Source organism: Rhincodon typus, chromosome 31 (assembly GCF_021869965.1).
Source record: "Rhincodon typus isolate 14 chromosome 31, sRhiTyp1.1, whole genome shotgun sequence".
NCBI lineage: Eukaryota > Metazoa > Chordata > Chondrichthyes > Orectolobiformes > Rhincodontidae > Rhincodon > Rhincodon typus.
Genome location: NC_063362.1, coordinates 21,389,666 through 21,407,653, shown reverse-complemented (window position 1 = coordinate 21,407,653; position 17,988 = coordinate 21,389,666).

Below are 17,988 nucleotides of genomic sequence, written 5' to 3'. Positions count from 1 at the left end.
GCTGCTTGGCCTGCTGTGTTCATCCAGCCCTGCACCTTGTTATCTTGTGAATGAATCAGGATATGCTTCTGGAATAATGAAGAGCAGCTGGCTGCTCTTTGAATGACGTGTTAAGCGACATTGTTTTGGGGATCCTGTGGCACTTTGGTAGTGCCCCTACCTCTGAGCCAGGAGGCCTGGGTTCAATTCCCCCTGCTCTAAAGGAAGGTAACAACATCTCTGAACTGGGTGATTTAAAAAGAAACCAAAAAAAAAGAGGAATTGCTTAGGAAGAGGGAGGCTGCAGTCCCTCAGTTCTATTGAACTAGGCAATACAAATAGACATAGGCTGCTTGGGTAAATGGATCACCAGCAATCCAACATCAAATGTTACACTGACATTAAAGGCTTGGTGTTGATTAAGTGAACTGCTTTGATAGAATTGAAAAGTAAGAATGTGATCAGACGTCACAGCGGCTCAGTGGTTAGCACTGTTACCCCACAGCGCCAGGGACCTGGGTTCGATTCCACCCTCAGGTGACTCTCTGTGTGGAGTTCGCACATTCTCCCCGTGTTTGCTAGGCTTTCCTCCGGGTGCTCCTGTTTCTCCCTACACTCCAAAGATGTGCAGGTTCAGTGCATTGGCCATGCTAAATCGCTCATAGCATCCAGAGATGTATAGATTAGATGGGTTGGCTATGGTGTTTATGGGTACAGGGGGTTGGTCTGAGCAGGATACTCTTCAAATGGTCAATACAGACCCAATGGGCTGAATGGCCTGCTTCTGCACTGTAGGTATTCTATGATTCTATAAACCTGCATTGAATCTTGGTTAGACCACATGGGCAGGTCTGGTCATTCTTGTATAAAATGAACATGAAAGGAAATACAGAGAGAGCAGGGAAAGTTTACAGGGATAATACCAGAAATGCCTGGATACAGCTCTCAGAAAAAGATTGAAGGGCTGTCCCTCTTCTCTTTAGGGAAGTAGGGGAGCGAAAGAGAAGGCTAAAGAGTGACAGGAGGCCTTTACATTTCCATATGGTTTTGATAGAGTCGATGCTGAGAATATCTTTATTTGTGGGGAAAAGCATAACTAGAAGCTGTCTATATAAGAAATTGGCAAAGAATTCAAAAGAAATATGGTTTTACACAAAGATTCTTGAAAATGTGGAATTCATGACCATAAGGAGTAATAGTGGAGGTTTAGGGACCCCCACAGTGCTGGTAGGAAGGGAGTCCCAGGATTCTGACCCAGTGACAGTGAAGGAACTATAATATAGTTCCGAATCAGGGTGGTGTATGGCTAGGAGTGAGATTTGCAGGTGCTGGTGCTCCCATGAATTTACTACCCTTGTTCTTTTTGATAATAGAGATCATAAGTGCTGCTGCCACTGTGTTTGTGTTAAAGAATTCATTGTTGAAGATGGTGCCAATCAAGCAGGCTGCTCTGTTTCTGGCTGGTATCAAGTTTGTTGGAGCCGCATCCGACCAGGCAAGTGCAGAGTATTCCATCACACTCCTGCAGATGGTGGACCGGCTTCTGAGTGTCAGGAGTTACTCGCTGTAGGATTCCTAGCCTCTGACCTGCCCTTGGGGCCACTGTGTTTACGTGGGCTGGTCCAGTTCAGTTTCTGCTCAATGGTAACCGCTGGGATGTTACTAGTGGAGGGATTCCCTCACTGGAGGTGGTCATTGTCTAGAACATGTGATGAGAATGTTGCTTCCCACTTATTAGCCCAACTTGCCCAGTTACAGACCTGGGCTGCTTTAGTGGTCTGAGGAATTGCAAATGGCGTTGAACATTATGCAATCATCAGTAAGGTGATTGATACAGCCTTTGAAGATGATTGGGCCTAGGAACTAGCCTGAAGAATTCCTGCAGTGTTGGCCTGGGACTTACATTGTTTGACCTCAAAACCACAACCACCTTTCTTTCTCCTAGGCTGAAAATTAGGTGTTAGTGAGCAGATTATTGCTGAATTGATGTATTTAAGGGGAAGTTAGACCTGTAACTGGGGTGGAAGAGGAAAGATGGAGGGAGCCCTTGAATGGAGCATAAACACTAGCAAAGATTGAATGGGCCAAATGGTCTATATCAGATGTCTTGTGGTAGCACCCCTAATTCTGGGCCAGAAGCTCTGTCTTGACTGTGGAAAGAACGCTCCAATGTGATTCAAGAAGCCAATAAACAGTCATATCTTCCCATCACTTTCCCACAGTTCATAAAAGTCACAAAGTGTATGAAAATGCTCCAGGCAGAAGAACATCCAATTTCTGTTGCATAGATCCTAGACAATCCCATGTAAGCCTGGTTTCTGGGAAATATTCTACGTCACTAAGTAAATGTCAATGTGGTAGCTCAGGGACTCTCAGAAGTTTGACCCACAGATCTCTCAAAAGACACCGCAGACTACCTACCAGATGTTTTCATTTGCCACTCCCTGAAACCCTTATTGGAATGAATAGATGAAAAGCATGCCAATCAGTTGATGTCTGGTTTCCAGCTGGAGAGTTTCAGTCTTGCATCAGATTCAATGTTCAACCAATTTCTTTGTTTCCAGTCCCACAGATGTTGAAAATCCAAGCTTGCTTATAGAACTGCACTGTTGCTTCTGTTTATGTTTGCTGCTGCCAAGAATGTTGGTCTGATTCAGAGCGATGGGGAGAAGGTTTCTGGCCCGTTTTCTCATGTGGCCTCTGTTATAGTGTTGCCTCTGCCAGACAGTTACATTCCAGACCAGCCCATAAACTACCTGGAGGACCCTCAGATGTGGGTGAGCAGTAATATCTCCCAAAACAAACACTGAAAATGCTGGAGAAACCTAGCATGTCTGGAGAGAGAAACAGTTCATGCTTCAATCTGACATGACTCTTCTTCAGAACTAATATGTTCCAGAGCCTATACATTAAAAACATTGACTAGTGTTTCCTCCTCACTGATGCTGTCTGACCTGCATTTCTGAATTTTTTTGTTTTTATTCCAATTTCCAGAGACTGCAGCGTTTCGATATTTGTTTCTATTTTGTTTAAAGGCAAGGGTTTTGAAAAGAAAGTTGTTTCTTTCTGCTTCGTATCTCTGGCTGTACGTAGCTCTGAGGGTGAAAGCTGCTTTTGCTGACCGTATTGACAAAGTCAGCTAGGTGGACCTCATAGAATATGAGTTCCCTGATTGAGGCTGTTAATCTGGTCCAATCAGGGAGCCCTGGCTGACAGATAAAAGCAGGAGTGTCAGAGGTTCTCTTCACTCTGAGAGCTAGCTCTGAGGGAGCTGGATCAGTGCCAAGGACTAAATAAAGAGTGACTTGGTGAAGGGATACCAGCCTCTCTGGAGTTATTTCACTAACGATAGTGGGACATGACTGTTGAACAATCTGATCAAAACACAGCTCCTGCAGCCATGATTTATACCCCTTCTAAAAAAACAAGAGAATATGTATTTTTATACCGATTCCACAACCTTGGGAAACAAAGTGCCTTTGAAGCACAGTCATGTCATAAAAAAGGCGGTGGATAATTTGCACATGGTTAGGTCCCCCAAATCCAGTGAGATTGAGTTTTTAAGTATTGGGTTGAAAGGATAAACGCTGTTCAGTTCATCAGAATATTACCTCTGCTCCTCTTTGAATAATGCTGTGGGACTATTGTAGTATGACACTGACTTGCAGCCACCTGAGTGAGCTAGAGGCTTTTTTATTTGAAAGATGTTTTTCACCACAGTGCAACACTCCCTCAGTAGTACATTAAAGTATCAGCCTAGATTATGTGCTTAAATCTCTTAGGTGGGACGTGTATGTGCAACTCAGAGACAGATCACTGACTCTGAGTCAAGGCTGAGGCCTACATTAGCTATTTCAGCAGTTATTGATTTCGCTTTGTGGTGAATACTCGGCTGTTTGAGCTGAAGAATATCACTGCTATGCAAGGGTGCAGTCCTTCTGAAATCCTTTGTTAACCAGTGCCAGTATCTAGAAGATAGCATAGAGTACAGCTCACTCCACACCACCCTATCAAATATTCGCAGGCTGGACAGTTTGGGTTCAGAGTATATGTTCCTCTACGTTATCCCAACAAGCACACTTGGGTTTGAAACAGCACAGGTTAGATGCAGATTAAGACTCCTTTGGTACTGCCCTAGCTTCAGAAGTATGTCGCTGGTATCAATTTTACCATTTTCCACAATAGGCATCTGGGAACCTCCCACAGGATAAACACCAATTGGAAGGTTCTCTGGCTAATTAGCCATGATCTACTGAATGGCAACCCGGACTCGAGGGCTGAGTGGTCAATTTATGCTCCTGGGCCTCATGGTCTTAATGCAAGGTCATTGACCCAGACAACGCTGCGTGAAACTGCTAATTTAGGGCCGGTTTTGTTCTGTGCATTCATTTCAGCAAGGAACTCAAATGGGACACAATTCATCTTGGGTCCCTGCAGTCGGGAAAGGAAGGTTTCTGTTGAAGGTGTGTTAGCTTGAATATGTTCCTGATTGTCATGCTAGATAAGCAGCATCTGGTGCGACAAAGTTATGACTGCAAGTTCTGACAAAGAGCAAACATCTCAAAGTACAATTCCTCGAATCAATTGTTGTGCTTCAAATGTAATTGCAAGATTTCAGAGCAACACGAGTAAATAGCTTCCTCCCCGCCCTCACTGCGTGCTGTAACTCACCTCAATGACTCAGTGTCAAAACCAGGTTTTTGAAACATGAATGACAATTAATCTGAAATAAATCAAAGCCATACTAACACTGCACTGGCTCAAATAAAAATTCCTCAGTTAATAATATCATAGGAACAGGAGGAGACCATTCAGCCCTCAAGCCTGTTCCATCATTCACTTGAGATCACAGCTGAGATGCACCTTTCCTCCAGTTGCTCAACACCTTTAGCAAACATTAATTTCTCCCAGGTTTGAAATTTCTCTTACGAATTACAGCCTCAACAGTTTTCAAAGGAAGAATTCCAGATTCCTACCACATTTTATGGAAAAGTGCTCTCTGCCACCATTCCTAAACAGCCAGTCTCTAATTTCAAGATTATGCCCCTTTTGTTCTGGATTCCACTTAAATTCCCCCATTCTACCCTATCCCAATCCATGAATCATCTTATACAGCCGAATCAAATGGCCTCTTATTCTTCATACAATAAACCTAGTCAATGCAACCATTCCTTGTAATTTTGTTTGGTCATTCTTTATTCTTTCAGGAGATGTGACATCACTGGAAAGGCCAGCATTTCTGGGCCATCCCGAATTGACCTTGAACTGAGTGTGTTGCCACCCAGATAAGACACAGCCAACCATATTGCTGTGGGTCTGGAGTCACACGTAGACCAGAGCGGGAAGGATGACCCATTTCTTTCTTACTCTAATACTAGTGTTTCAATTCTAAGATGATCCTTCTAACTATGCCTTATTTCTGTAAAGTAACACAACTACTTTTCTTTGTTATTCCTCGTTTTGTATCTGAGATTTGTACCTAAGTATTGTACCTAAGATGGCACCATAAAAGGTGACATTATAAAACTTTTCACTGTACTCCTGTATATCTGTACTTGAGTACACATGACAATAAAGGGTATTCTATTCCATTCTAAGACTGCTGCAGTATTCTAGTAAAGCCCCTAACAAACTGGATAAATGTCTCTTCATCTTCTATCAGCAGTTTATAGTCTTCAAGATACCACATTGTGATTAACAACTTCAGAGCTGGAATACTTTTCACAATTTTGATCACCCCGCCCTACCCAAGTGGCTTGTTCGAATGGGTTTCTCTCTGCCAAACCATTTTTGACTGTTCACACACCATTAACACGTGTTTTTGCACCTAAACCTCCCCTCCATCACCGTTAGCACTCTGGCTTTGCCTTTCGCTCTGACCAGCTAATGTTCAAATCCCACACAGCATCTGATGGAATTTAAATTCAACAAGATATCAGGAATTGAAAGCTACGCTGAGGAATGATTATGTTTTTAAAAACCCAACTAGTTCAGTACTATCCTTTAGGGAAGGAAATCTGCAATCTTTTAGAATAAAAGATTGAAAGAGTATAGAGATCATTAAAAAGAACTAGTAGATGGGCCATGCTGACCAGCTGACCAGCTGACTCACTCATTCCTCCTTCTCCTTTGTCAATGGAATAAAAATTATCATCTTTCAGCCCCTTCATTTCTTAAGATCTCATACCAGACTGTTTTTCTCTCTCCACAAAGAAATGCAAGCTTCTCCAGTACTTTCTGTTTTATTTCAGAAGCCAGCATCCACAGTCATTTGAGATAACAAGGTGTAGAGCTGGATGAACACAACAGGCCAAGCAGCATCAGAGGAGCAGGAAAGCTGATGTTTTGGGTCTAGACCCTTCTTCATTTCTAGTACTGAACTAGTTGGGTTTTTAAAACCATAATCATTCCGCAGCGTAGCTTTCAATTCCTGATATTTTGATTGAATTTAAATTCCACCAGATGCTGTGTGGGATTTGAACATTAGTCTCCAGGGAATTAGCCTGGCTACTTCTTGGCTACTAATTTCAGAGTGATTATCGCTTTATCACTCTTTCGTTCTGATTATACAGTGTTGCAGCCCCTGGGAGGAACATATCCTTCCTGTGATGCAGTGCCTGGAATTTACAGCTGTTCTGAACTGGTCTAACCAGAGTTTATACAACGATCACATAACTTCCAGCCTTCTGCCTTTCAATGCCCTGAGATAAAGGTGAATATTCCATTAACTTTTAAAAATTATTATTGTACCCATCCACTAGTTCTTTTTAATGATCTCTATACTCTTTCAAACACAAACAAAAACCGAATGAACTGCGGATGCTGTAAATCAGGAACAAAAACAAAGTTGCTGGAAAAGCTTAGCAGGTCTGGCAGCATCTGTGAAGGTAAAAACAGAGTTAATATTTCAGGTCTGGTGACCCTCCCTCAGAACTGTGTCCACACTCTTTCATCTTGGAGTCACAGAGTCATACATCACAGAAACAGACCCTTTGGTCCAACTTGTCCATGCTGACCAGACATCCCAATCTGACCTAGTTCCATTTGCCAGCATTTGATCCATTTCCCTCTAAACCCTTCCTATTCATATACCCATCCTTTTAATTGTTGTAATTATACCAGCCTCCACCACTTCCTCTGGCAGCTCATTCCATACACGCACCACCCTCTGCTTGAAAAAGTTACTCCTTAGGTCCCTTTTAAATCTTTCCCTTCTCACCTTAAACCTATGCCCTCTAGCTTTGGACTCCCTCAGCCTAGGAAAAAGACCTTGGCTATTCACTGTATCCATGCCCCTCATGATATTATAAACTTCTAAAAGGTCACCCCTCAGCCTCCATTGCACCTGGGAAAATAGCCCCAGCCTATTCAACCTCTCCGTATAGCTCAAATCCTCCAACCCTGGCGACATCCTCATAAATCTTTTCTGAACCCTTTCTAGATTCACAACATCCTTCCTATGGGAGGGAGACCAGAATTGCACACAATACTCCAAAAGTGGCCACACCAATGTCCTGTACAGCCGCAACATGACCTCCCAACTCCTTTACTCAATGCATTGACCTTGTAAATCTTTTCTGCACCCTCTCAAGTTTAACAACGTCCTTCCTGTAGAAGGGCCACCAGAAATATACACAGTATTCCAAAGTGGCCTAACTACTAACCTGAAAAACTGCTTCTTCACAGTTTCTAGATTCTCACTGTCCAGAAATTATTCTGATAAGCCAAAGTGGATGAACACACACTTTCCCACATTGAACTCTGCCTGCCACAGTTTTGCCCACCCACTTAAATTGTCAGTGACCCATTCTGTCATCATCTACACTGCTTCAGTGCCACGAACCTTAATGTTGTCATCAAGCTTAATAAGTATGTATTTCTTCATTGGATTTGTCATACAGAAAAACAGGCGTCAGTACAGATTGCTTGGGGGAGCACACAAAATTCCATCTGGAATTCAGCAAACGATTGGGCCACAGAAAATCCCACCCTCAGTCTCCAGCACTGATTAAATTGTTTCCAGTTCAAGCAGCATGAACAGCACTATAGCTCTTACAGCCAGGAGGTTGCTGGTGGTGGGGAAGGTAGGGAAATATCAGACCATATTTTCAATCCTCATCTTTATCAATTGACTTCTTCTGTGATTTAAAGAGAAAATATGTGGATGTCAGGTGAGGAAAAGCATGAACTTGACTGTGAGGCCTCCACAGTTGAATAATTGCTGATGAGGAATGGTGCAGGAAGGCTGCAAGCACTCAAGGTGCTAGAACTCGTGTCACGAGTCAGTGATTCCAGGGGAGGAGTTTCAGCTTCAATGCCTTAATTGGCAGATCCTTAAAGTTAATGCCGATGTTTGCGCTGACGTGTTTGGCCTCACAAATAGAAACAATAGTATACTTCCTGCTCCATAACCCTATAATTGAGGCAAGGAGAAATTCATAAGAGATTGAATCATGAGCATGTTTTCAATTTGAAGGCACTTTGACCAAACCTGCCATTCCATTATGGGCAGGAAGTGGACAAGTCTGAGAATTCCTTTCATCTCCAATTCACAAGAATGGAACTTCTGTTGCCTTTTGATCTACAACAACATTTGAAACAGAGACCTTGCTTCCTGGATAAATGAGGATTACATGCCTTATCGTGCAGTAAATGATGTCAGAATTCCTACAGTGTGGAAAGAGGTCCATCAGCCCATCAAGTCTACACTGACCTTCTGAAGAACATCCCACCCAGACCTAACCCCTGACCCTATCCCTGTAACCCCACATTTATCATGACTAACCAACCTAGCCTGCACATCCCTGGACACTATGGGGTAACTTTCCATGGTCAATCCACCTAACCTGTACATCTTTGGACTGTGGGAGGAAACCAGAGCACACCCATGGGGAAAAACATACAAACTCCAAACAGACAGTTGCCTGAGGGTGGAATTGAACCAGGATCCCTGGTGCTGTGAGGCAGCACTGCTAACCATTGAGCCATCATGCCACCCCATGTCTGTGATGTCCACATATCTGGAGGCTTTATTAAGGCAGAGGTCTGAAACTACTTGTCATGTTAAAGGTAGGCATTGTATGGATGACAGGGTTCTGTCATGTGACTCTTGGCCAATACGAAGAGAATTATTTGGCCAACGAGCATTCAGGAAGCAAGAGTTCATGGTGCCAAGAATCTGATGGGCCAAGAAATCTCAGGTAGACGGTTGCTGTGGAAAATATCCTCTGTGCTCGGGATCACGGAATGACCCTGTAACCCTTGTAATACTGCAAGTTGCAATTCTGCCACCTTTGCTCAAAATTCAGCTTGGAAGCAACAGAAGATTTTATACAATGAGGAAAACTCTTTGTCATGTTTGATGGACATGTCCTCGTCACTGCAACCAGGCACACAGGCTGCTGCTATGTCCCTCAGTTGCAGTCCCTGGCCCATTGAGCCACAGGTCACATATCCTTGTAGTCTATTATGACAGACAACCAAGCCAATTCCAAAAGCTCAGCCTTGCCCACATGGTGCATTATAGACACAGGGTTCCTCATACAAGTCCCACCCTGACAGCACAGCAAGTGTACCTACACCAGCAGATCAAGAAGGTAGCTCAGCCCAACCTTGGGACACTCGGGTGGCTCAGTGGTTAGCACTGCTACCTCCCAGCAACAGGGTCCTGGGTTCAATCCCAGCTGCAGGTGACTGTCTGTGTCTCCCCACTTCTTGTGTGGTTTTTCTCTGGGTGCTCCAATTTTTTCACACAGTCCAAAGATGTGCAGGTTAGGTGGATCAGCATAGCTAAATTACTCAGTGTCCAGTGATATGCAGGGTACGTGAATTAACCATGGGAGATGTAAGGTTACAGGGATAGGTTTGGGGTGCGGGTGTGGTAGGATTCTCTTCAGAGGATCAGTATGGGCTGCTTCCACACTATAGGGCTTCTACGATTCTGTGAACCTTCCCAAGGCTTACGGGAGATGGCCAATAAGTGCTGACCCGGCCAGTGATGCTCACAACCCACGAATGAATAAAGAAATCAAGAAGTGTAACCAGTCTCCAGAGAATTGGGCCCAGTCAGCATCACCCATGCTTTATTACTGTAAAACACTGTGCTGTACTATTTATTCTGCAAGTCACCTACCCTTAATAACTGGATCTATCAGCTCAACTTAGCATCTGCAGTTAACTTCTGTAATTGAAGCTGGTAATTGATGTGGTGCATATTCGATCATTGGCCTCTTAATTAATATAGTCAGTCATTAGCAAGTAAGATGGGTGCAGGAGCATTCATTGTACATATGGGTAGGCATAATCAAGTGCAGGCATGTTGGACTGAAACAGGTATTAACACTAACCCACAGAAATTATATTCACCTACTGAAGTAAGACAGAGTTTTAGGATCGAGCAAGAATCCCTTGAATAGTGGGGGCCTAGGAATCAGTGACTGCAAATTAAACTTGTGGAATGCACAACTCAGAAACATCTTTGTTCAGCAGCCCCTGACCTTCTCATTCACAATGCTCTGAGTTAAATCGTCGCATTTTTTCCCTAGCTTTGGAATGGAGAAAGCAAGCAAAAGACTACAATCACTGGCATTGTTTTATAATTTCCACAAAGTACTTAGTCTCTCCTCCCATTAAACTCCCTGAGTTTAAGCAAATATCTGGCATTCACTTGCATGAATAGAACTTGACTATAACCTTTAAATATCTTCCAGTCCTGTCGTTACTTGTTTTCTTTCTCTAAGTCAAGCAGCCAATAATTATCTGCACAAGCGTCGGGTTTAATCCTTTCTGCCTGTTGCCTAGTTTTGTTGCGAGACTCAAATCACCTTCACTCGATGCCTGGAGGCAGGGTCTATGCGACATGTCCATGTGAAACTCCGGCAACGTCTAACTAACTTGTGACACAATAAAGAGCAGACTCAATGAAATAGGCTGGTAGTTCCCCACAATGACTGACAGAACAAAGGAGGGAATTGGTATACGTAGATACATAAAACAGTACAGCACAGGAGTAGGCCCTTCAGCCCATCACGTCTGTGCCGAACACAATACCATTCTAAATGAATCGTATCTGCCTGCACACTGTCCATTCCCCTCTTCAGCCTGCCTTTTCATGTGCCTGTCTAAATGCATCTTAAACTTTGCTGTCATCTCTGCTTCTACCACCTCCCCTGGTTGTGTGTTCCAGGCACCTACCATTCTCTGTATAAAACATGTTCCTCGCACATCTTTAAACTTCCTCTCTCTCGCCTTAAACCTATGTCCCCTAACATTTCCACCCTGGGAAAAAGACTCCAACTATCCATCTTATCCACGCCTCTCATAATTTTATACTCTTCTATCAGGTCGCTCCTCAGCCTCTGAGCCTCTAACGAAATTAATCCAAGTCTGTCCAACCTCTCGTTATAGCTAATATGCTCCAATCCGGGAACATCCTGGTAAACCTCTTTTCCACCCTTTGTAAAACCTCCACGTGCTATAACGTGATGACCAGAACTACATGTAATACACCAAATGTGCCATAACTAAAGTCTTGCACAGCTGCAACATGACTTGGCAACTTTTATACTCAATGCCTGACTGAACTTCAAGGTCTCTACAGATCCTGCCAGACCTGCTGAGTTTCTCCGGCAATGAGATAGTAGGAACTGCAATTACTGTTTCTGTTTCAGAATTTTATGCAAGCTCACTTAACATCCATTGCATGTTGTTCGGTGTAAATCTGGTGTGTTGGGAGTGCTGGTGCTTTAGAATGCAGCTTTTGCACAGTCGGGTCTGGCTGCAGATTGCAGCAGCAGGTTCAGTCAGAAAGTGAATCACGGGGCTCACTACCAGCTAGCCGCACTAGGTGGCGCATGTGTGACTTTAACTTTTCAAGAATGGCCTTCCCAGTGAATTTGTGGCAGAGGGAACTGGAATTGGGATAAGGGGGAGTACAGAGGTGACATATTCTGTGAAATGAGCTTCCAAATTCATTTAAGGCGCTAGATCACAAGAAAGACCATTCAATCCTCTAAGCCTGCTCCGTACATAGACAACATACCTTTCACACTCTCATGAACTCCCCGAAACGTCAGCCTTTCTGCTCCTATGATGCTGCTTGGCCTGCTGTGTTCATCCAGCCCTGCACCTTGTTGTCTCGAACTCCCCACAGCTGTTTTGTTTCCTGTGTCAGTCCATTCTGAATCCCAAATATAATCACAGTCTCAGACCATCCAATTACAGCCAACTCTCCAATACTCAACCCTGGCTGGCCAAAACAACAACAACATCAGCTTGCATTTATCTAACTTCTTTGAGGTAAAGAAACATCCCTAGGCACTTCATTAGGGTGTTGTAAAGTGAAATTTGACACCGAGCATCATAATCAGAGAAAAAAAACGGAGAGAGTCGTCAAACGGGTATGCCTAAGGAGGCTTTTAAAGGAGGAAAGAAAAGTTGAGAGCCCAAGTACAGATTTAAGGAACGGGGAGCCCAAGGGCACAGCCACCAATGGCGGATCAATTATAAACAGATACTCAAGAGGCCGGAATTTAATGAATGACAGAATGTCAGAGAGTTTCTGGAAAAGATTACAGAGACAGGGAGGGATGACGTATGGAGGCATTTGAAATACAGGATGAGAATGTTAAATCAATGCATTCTGTTGAGACTATCCTCCCCTCATCCCACAGCACATGAACTATGATGTCCCTCGGCCTATTTAATGATTGTAATCAAACTCTCTATACCTCAAGAAACTCCAGTTCTCTTCACCAAAAGGTAAGTTATTGAAAGTGTTAATTTATACCATCAGTGGAGTACTCATTCACAGTTACTGGGTGATTTGGGCATGAGGTTAAGGGTGATCTTTGACCTTTCTGATGCCTTTGCCTTTTGTTCTTTTGCAACAGCTTACCTGAGTTTGTTGATTAATCACGTAGAGGTTTGGGAACATTAACGCGTATCTTCATGTATCCACAGCTCTGTTGCCTGGAAATTGGGTTAATCATTAGAATCACTGCATTGGTTATAGTAGAGAATGAGACCATTTGTTCCATCATGTCTGTGTTGACTCTCCATAACAGCTGATCAGTGAATGTCACTTACTCTGCCCTCTTCCTTGGCCTGGTGATTGTGGGAAAGTGGAATAGTCAGAGAAAAATGGATCTCAGTTTGGGAGTGATGTGAATTCATTGGCTGCAGCTCAGAGAAGGTTTACAACAACAAAAACAGAAATTGCTGAAAAAGCTCAGCAGGTCTGGCAGCACCTGTGGAGAGAAATCAGAGTTACTGTTTCAGGTCGAGTGACGCTTCCACAGAACTTTTTGGGTCACTCGACCTGAAACGTTAACTCTGATTTCTGTCCACAGATGCTATCAGACCCGCTGAGCTGTTCCAGCAATTTCTGTTTTTGTTTCTGACTTACAGCATCTACAGTTCTTTTGGTTGTTACGAGACTAATAGATGGATTGATAGGTTGTTGTATGAGGAAAAGGTTGGACAGGCTAGGTTGGGTCTCCTGGAGTTTAAAGGAGTAAGAGGCAACTTGACAGAGGCGTATTAGATCCAGAGAGATCTCAACAAAGAAAATGCAGGGAAGATTATAGGAGAATCTAGAACTAGGGGTCGCCGTTTAAAAATCAAGGATCGCCTATTTCAGAGCGAGATAAGGAGAATTTATTTCTCTCAGAGTATCATGAGTCTCTGGAACTCTCTTCTTCAAAATTGGTAGAAGCGGAGTCTTCAAATATTTTTGAGGCCGAGATAGATAGATTCTCGATAAGCAAGGGACTGATGGGAATGTGGAGTTTTCACCTCAACAGCAGAACAGTATGGGCCTGAGTGGCCTGCAGCAACTCCTAATTGATATGTTTGTAAAAAGATGAGATCGCAGAGAGGAAGATGAAGACTCAAATCTGGACACTCCAAAAAAGAGACAAAAATTAATGCAGGGAATTCCAAAGAAAATAAAGAGGAAGACTTCAGAAAGGACAAGGGCCCAAAACATGGTGCTCATCCTCAAGATGGTATCGTTAATTTTATGTTGAAATTCAGCTAACTAGCTCTGAGGAATGTTGTGAATGGTGGAAGAGACAAGGTTAATCCAGAGTATAAGTCTTTGGAAGATTTGTTTGCCAGAAACAGCAGTTTATGTATCTCTATCCTGCAATTATGAATGGCTAAATGATCCAGAACTGAGATTTTGGGTGGTCCCATTGGGTTAAAAGAAACGTAAACACGTTTAATATATTGATACTGGTGGTTGCTGTGCTTTGGATAATCCACGGGCACTCGGCAAATCTCTGTATCAACAATCAGGAAGGAAATTCCATATGGCAGCTGGACAGGTTTGAGAAAACAGATTGAAAACAGAAACAGCAGAGATCTGAGCTACTTTATAGCATTTTGCTACTTTTTGTCAAAGCCTCCTTCGCAAGCATGTCATGATTTATAACTTTAAGGATCTGCATGGTTGAGCAGCACCTAGCAATCAGCCGCTCCACATGTTGCTGCCTGTTTGTAGCTATTTCTAACTCGTTGTCTGTTTCCTCGATCATTTCTATTATTTGAGGTTTCTAATTTCTCTGTCTCTTCCTCTACACTTCCCTCTGTGCTGTCAGTGACTGTACTTTCCTTTTGTTCTTTGTTTCCTATCCAGTGTTTCCCTGGCCTCCTTTACAATGACTCCCCAACATTACACAGAGGAAGTTACATCAGCTGTGATTTCTGGCTGTTGGTTCTCCTTACTCATAGCTCTGAACTTCCGAATGCTCGGGAACAATTGCTTTTATCCACATTTGGAAGTAATGCCACATATGATAGCTGGTCTCCAAAAATATGCTATTTCATTACAATTAGTGCAACAAATGTTCAATATTCATTCATGAGATGTGGGTGTCGATGGCAACATTTATTGCCCATCCCTAATTGCCCTTGAGAAGGCAATGGTAAGCTGCCTTCTGGGACGGCTGCACTCTGTTATGGTGTTAGGACTCTCACAGTGCCATTAGGGACGGAGTTCCAGGATTTTGATCCAGTAACATTGAGGGAATGACAAGACGTTCCCAAGTCAGGATGGTGAGTCTTTTGGAGGGGAACTTGCAAGAGGTGGTGTTCCCATGTGTCTGCCACACTTGTCCTTCAAGGTGGTAAAGATTGTGGATTTAAAAGGTGCTGTCGAAGGAACCTTAGTGAGTTGCTGCACTGCATCTTGTAGATGGTACACACTGCTGCGACTGAGCGTTGGTGTCAGAGGGAGTGATGCTTGTGGTTGTGGTGCTAGTCAAGCAGGGCAGCTTTGTCTTGGATGGTTGTCAATTTTCTTGAGTTTTGATGGACCTGCACCCATCCAGGCAAATGGGGATTACTGAATCTGAAGTCCCCACTTGCTTCAAGAAGACCACCATCATCCTGGTGCCAAACATGCACTGTGCCTCAATGGCTACCACCAGTGGCTCTGACGTCCTTGATTATGTAGCGCTTCGAGAGGTAAGTCATGGCTCATATCAACTCGAGCCTCCCAGCCTGCCTCGATCCCTTGCAATTTGCCTACTGGCGAAACAGGTCCACAGCAGACACCATCTCCCTAGCCCTACACTTATCCCTGGAGCATCTGGATAATCAGGTTATCTACGTCAGTCTTCTATTTATTGACTACATCTCCACATTCAACACTATAATTCCGACCAAACTAATCTCCAAACTCCAAGACCTAGTTCTCCGCTCCGCCCTCTACAACTGGACCTTCAGCTTCCCGACCCACAGAACGCAATCAGTGAAGATATGCAACAGCACCTCCCTCCACAACAATCCTCAACACCAGTGCCCTGCAAGTGTGCACCGTCAACCCCCTACTGTACTTCCTGTGCACTCATGACTGTGTGGCCAAATTTTGTCCAAACTCCATCTACAAGTTCATTGACAACACCGCCATTGTAGGCCAGATATCAAACAGTGATCAGACAGAAGACAGGAACAAGATAGAATCTTTGGGGATGTGGTGCAAAGATAACAAGCTCTCCCTCAATGTCAGCAAAATTAAAGAGATGATCCTCGATTTCAGGAAGCAAGGAGGAGGGCACACCCCTACCTACATCAATGGAGCTGATGGAGAAGGTCGAGAGCATCAAGTTCCTGGGAGTGACAATCACCAACAATCTGTCCTGGGCCCCCCTTGTAGATGGGACAGTCAAGAAGGCACAACAACGTCTCTTCTTCCTTAGGAAATTCAGCATGTCCGTAAGGACCCGCACCAACTTTTATAGATGCACCATAGAAAGAATTTTACCTGGATGTAACACGGGTTGGTATGGCAACTGCTCTGCCCAGGACCGTAAGAAATTACTGAAACTTGTGAACACAGCCCAGTCTATCTCATAAGCCAACCTCCTACCCATGGACTCCATCTACATGTCTCATTGCCTTGGAAAGGCAGCCAACATTATCAAAGACCTGTCCCACCCTGGTTATAATTTCTTCTAACCTCTTCCATCAGGCAAAAAGTACAAAAGCTTAAACACATGGACCAACAGGTTCAAACACAGCTTCTTCCCCACCTGAATAGACCTCTCACATTGCAAATTTAATGTTGATCTTGCTTTTTATGCACCTTCTTTGCAGCTGTAACTTTGTATTCCTCACTCTGTTCAATTACCTATGGTCTTTGTATGGTATGATCTGTGCTGTGCTGCAAAACAAGACTTTTCTGTGTACCCAGGTACATGTGACAATAATAAATCAAATCAGATCAAAGTATTCCATCACACTCCTAACTTTTGCTTTGTAGATGGTGGGCAGGCTTTGGGGAGTCAGGAGGTGAATTCCTTGCCAGAGGAATTCCAGCATAAGAATTAATTCTCATCAGTCTTTTCAACGTGGTTTTAGTCATAGAGTCATAAAGCATGGAAACAGACCCATCAGTCCATCTCATCCGTGCTGACCAGTTTTCCTAAATAAATCTAGTCCCATTTGCCAGCATTTGGCCTGTATCCCTCTAAACCCTTCCTATTCATGTACCTATCCAGGTGCCTTTTAAATGTTGTAATTGTACCAACCTCCACCACTTCCTCTTTCAGCTCATTCCATACATGCACCACCCTCTGTGCGAAAAAGTAGCCCCTTAGATCCCTTTTAAATCTTTCTTCTCTCACCTTAAACCTATGCCCTGAATCCCACACCCTGGGGAAAAGACCTTGACTATTCACCCTATTCGTACCCTTCATGATCTTATAAACCTCTATAAGATCACCCTGCAGCCTCTGACGTTCCAGGGAAAATAGCCCCAGCCTATTCAGCCTCTCCCTACAGCTCAAACCGTCTGAGTTTGTTCCTAATGTACAGAGCCCTGTTCACTCCGTATGGCATGAGTAAAGGCTGTTTTGTGTAACGCAGGGCTTCATAAATTTTTATTTTAAATTTGTCAAAGTGAATGGTGTGCATTATAGCAACAACAACTCACATTTATAATGTGTCTTAATGTATCATAGTAAATTTTTTAAGGTGCTCCATAGGATTTATTACAAACAAAACCTGACGTCAATCCATATCAGTGGGGTGGCGTGGTAGTTCAGTGGTTAGCAGTGCTGCCTCACAGCACCAGGGACCCAGGTTCAATTCCAGCCTCGGGTGACTGTCTGTGTGGAGTTTGCGCATTCTCCCCGTGTCTGCGTGGGTTTCCTCTGGGTGCTCCGGTTTCCTCCCACAGTCCAAAGATGCGCAAGGTAGATGAACTGGCGATGCTAAATTGCCTGTAGTGTTCAGGGATGTGCAGGCTGTCATGGGAAATGTAGGGTTACAGGAATAGGGTGGGATGCTCTTTGGAGGGTCAGTGTGGACTTGATGGGCCGAGTGGTCTACTCCCACACTGTGGGGATGCTATGATTCTACGCAAGGATGTATTGAGACAGCTGGCCACAGGTTTAGCCAAGGAGGAGAGCTTTCTGGGAAACTGGAGGAGACAGAGGAATTCCAGAGCTTGTGGGCTTTTGATCGCTGAAATTATAAGCAGAGTAGTGATTGGTTTGGATTGTA